The following is a 4,205-nucleotide window of genomic DNA, read 5'->3' on the forward strand; positions in this document are numbered from 1 at the left end:
ACATGATATAAAATATGTTTTCAGTTCCTGAATTGCCGAAAGGTTTTGACATTCCTATAACTTCAATAACTACTGAAAGTTTTCTGGTAAACTTTACAAACACAGAGAAAATGAAGTTTGACGCCTGGCATCTGCTTGTATACAATCTGAACAATCGCAGTGTTGTAGGAAACTATTGTGAAAATCCAGAAACTTCCTCTAAGAATGTATCAGTGAACATAGAACCAGCCACAGGATATTTCGTATCTTTTTTTGTCACAGTGCCGGACCAGACAAGCTCATTATGTAATAAAACAATCTACACAAGTAAGTGCTAAAAGCATTAAATTTTATTTGAACACAATTTGTTATTGAGTAAAAGAAATCACACTACACTTCCTTTTTAATATTTCAGACGTGTTTGTTTATTTTTTAGTTGTTTTTTGCAGGACCTAAAAACACATCTCCGGCACAACTTGGCGAGATTTCAACCACTAGTATTACACTGAAGTTCCACAACGACCAGAATTCAGCCAAGTATACACATATAATTGTTCTTGTTGAAAATCCAGATATTATATTCGATGGTGTTGAATGTTCTGGAAAATCTTACAACTGTACATTTGAAAAACCAAAAAACAGTACAAATATTCAGCTGTCACATCTCACAGCAGGGACAAAGTATAACGTGTCAATTTACACCTCTATCGGGGGGATGGAGAACAGCGATCCTCAGCGGATTTCTTCATACACAGGTTTGTGTCTAGTGATAGTTGTTATCATCATTCTTTGCAAAACTGCCTTAAGGGATTTATCATTAAATATGAAGTGTTAAAAGACATGTTAAATTGTCAAATCAGTTTGTGTAAGCTTATCATAAGGTGTATTGGATACAACTAGTATTACACTGATGTTAAACAACGAAACAATCAGCAAAGTATTCACGTATTATTGGATTTTCTTGTTGAAAATCCACATTTTGAAATCAATAGTTTTTTTCAAAGTTATAAAAAAAAACAATACGACTATCTTGCTGTCAGGAAGGTTGTATAACACAGAATCCAACTCTTTTGGAGGGATGATTGCTTGAATAAACTTTGGCAAGCTTATATTAAGGTGTATTGTATGCATAGCAAATCGTGTTGATTAAAAATAAACGCATGGCTTATACATGTTTTTCATCATATAATTATGATTGATTCATGAATCATTATAACAGAACCCAGCAGAATACCAACGGAAAGTGTACTAATAACAGCATTCACTAACAGCTCAATTAAAACATGTTGGAGAAAAGGTGATGGGAAGGTCGATGGCTATCACGTATCATTTACATGCCGAAGCCCCAACGTCAACTCATCAATGAATTTGACGTATCAACAGACGGTTAACCTTACGAAAGCCTCTGTGCAGGATCTCGACCCGGGATCGTTTTGCAATATTTCTATTGTGGCTTTCTTGGTTAATACAAATAACAATATGTTATATGCTGGGGCTGTAACAATATCCCTAAACAAAAGCACAAGCGAATCAGGTATTGTTCCTTAATTGTGTTATCGTGTCAAAATTTTAAAACTGTTCAAATTAGTAAGTTAACGCCATATTTATGTCTTTTAATATGGGTACCTCTTAGACATAAACGAGTTTGAACACGATGTGTAATAATGCCTTATATAAGGGAATAAGATGACTGCTATTTTGTTGTTATTTTTTCCGTGTAGTGCGAAATCGCTACCATAAAACCCTTATACTTAGATAAGCAATGCCAAATGGGTTATCCGTAAATCGTATCCGAGTCCGTCTTTGTTTCCGCATTCATCATACGTGTGACCAGAAAACTGAAAACGAACAAATTAACTCATTAACTGTAACTAAATTTGGGCATTGACAATCACATAAACAACATTCCGTAACAAGTACAGGTGGGAATTTAGTGAATTTCTTTTTTGTTTAAGCTCCCGGTGGCGTAGAAAGTTTGACACATTCAAATACAACATCACGATCATCTGTTCTATCCTGGTCGGCTCCAAACATGCAAAATGGTGTTATCCGTCAATATATTGCTTGGATTAACTACCCTAACAAAACATGTGAACGACTTTCGTTATGGTCTTGCAAGGACTGTGACGGTCTTACTTCACTTAACCTAAGCGTGTTACAGGTACACGTATTCGTTTCAGTTTCTGTTTAGCTTAATTTATTTCTACGACACAAACATTTTTTTCGTGATTACCTAAACTACCTCTAGAATGTACGTAATACATGTATTATTGATTTAGTCTATTGAGATAGAGAATAGATTATTGCAAATTAAACGGATTAACATCGTGTTTTTTTAAATAAATAACGTGTGTATTCCCCATATGAACCTCCATATGCAGACCTTGTTGCATCAAAGTACTTTAAGTACTGTATGAGTTATCTTGCAGGATATTTGTTTAACCTAAGCAAACACAATTTTTGTATGACATAATTCTGGAATAATGTATTATCGCAAGACCCAGATTCGAAGGGATATGCGGACAGATGGACTGACAGTCATATGGACAGACGGACATACGTAATGACTGGAGTAAACTGATAGTCACATCCAATTTTACCGATAGGAGTAAAAAAACAGGTTACGTTACGTAGACGACATGAAAATCTCTGATGCTTATCCACGGCTTATATTCTGAGCGTTTCTTAGAAACGTTTTATCCTAGAATTGTTATAAAATTTATAATTAACTCAAAATTATTAAAACTTTTTATAAATCGTTTATTTAAGTATTGACATGCTGATTTTACTAAATCTTTAAATAACTATTATTTCTTTCTGAAAAAGACCTAAAAGTAAATGTTCTAAAAAAAATTAGAAATTGTTTTTCAGATTTTATTAGGTAATAATTTATCGAATATTTTACAAGCTCTCTTTTAATTAGACATATTCTATTAACTTGCAAACACACATCATTTTTGTAACATATAAGTGTACTTTTTCAGCTCAATAATAGATGTTCAATGTAAGAATTTGTATCAATTTATAAATTGATGTTTGCATGTGTTCATATTAAGAAAGAACTTTGTAATTAATTTTAGAAGAAATCTTAATGTTAATAACATACAACGTTTTCAAATCAATGTTCAGCCTGAAAATATGAGGATTTTGTGTTGATGTTACCTTTTTAAAGAATGTTCTAAGACTAAATCTAGATTTTTTGCAAACAAAATACAGTTACAGACCATTTCTTATAAGAAATTCTTATGTTCAGACTACCACCTCATTTGTTACTTGCAAAGATGATGAAATACCCTGAGAAAATTTGATCAGCGCACAAGCGTCTGATTAATAAATAAGTCAATCGAGTTTTATTTTACGATCATACATAAGAGGATCTCCGAAATATTTTTTTTATTATTTCATTTTATTGATCTTAGCCAAAACACCAATTGTTATTATATTTTACACACTGATAAAAAGTTTTCATTTATTGTAGGTCTCTGCTTGTTCAAATTTCACACCCGCTCTGTTTTTATCCGGGCAATCCATCCGCTGGGCATTGACGGACTTGCATCCATTCAGAAATTATACGGCATATATTGCTGCTTATACAGTTGGCATGGGTATCCAAAGATTTATCCAGATTTCTACTTTGGAAGATAGTAAGTACTAGATTATACAGTGGACATAGGTTTCCAAAGTGGTATCCAGATTTCTCCTTTGTAATATAGTAAGTACTAGATTATGTGAAGCTTTGCTCTTCGCTCTATCAACGAAATTATTTAATATTTAAACTAATTACCGGCCATGTAAACTAAAATCATTACAGCAACAAAATTACCAGACCTACGATGATAAGCGTAATTTAACTTATTCAAAATGATTCGTGCTAAATTTCAGTTTGTTTTATCATTCTCAATTCTTAATGAATACGGACCCATTATTCGTATTTGTATGTATTACCGGTTGAGACTCTTACAAAGATATGAGTATATGAACCGCACACGATAACTATTCACGAAATCACGTCACCGCTCGTGTTAAAAACAGTTAAGAGTGTGTATTGTGCACAACAATTGGTAAGCGCATTGCCAATTTTCATTGTTGACAATGGCGACTTATATTAATCGAAAAACAATATTATAAACAAATGTAATGTTTTAATCAATTCACTATTTCATCTTGTAATAATGCTTCAACTTGTTAAGATGTTCTGATTTAGGACTACTAGTATTTAAAATACT

This window comes from Dreissena polymorpha, chromosome 12 (genome assembly GCF_020536995.1).
Source record: "Dreissena polymorpha isolate Duluth1 chromosome 12, UMN_Dpol_1.0, whole genome shotgun sequence".
NCBI lineage: Eukaryota > Metazoa > Mollusca > Bivalvia > Myida > Dreissenidae > Dreissena > Dreissena polymorpha.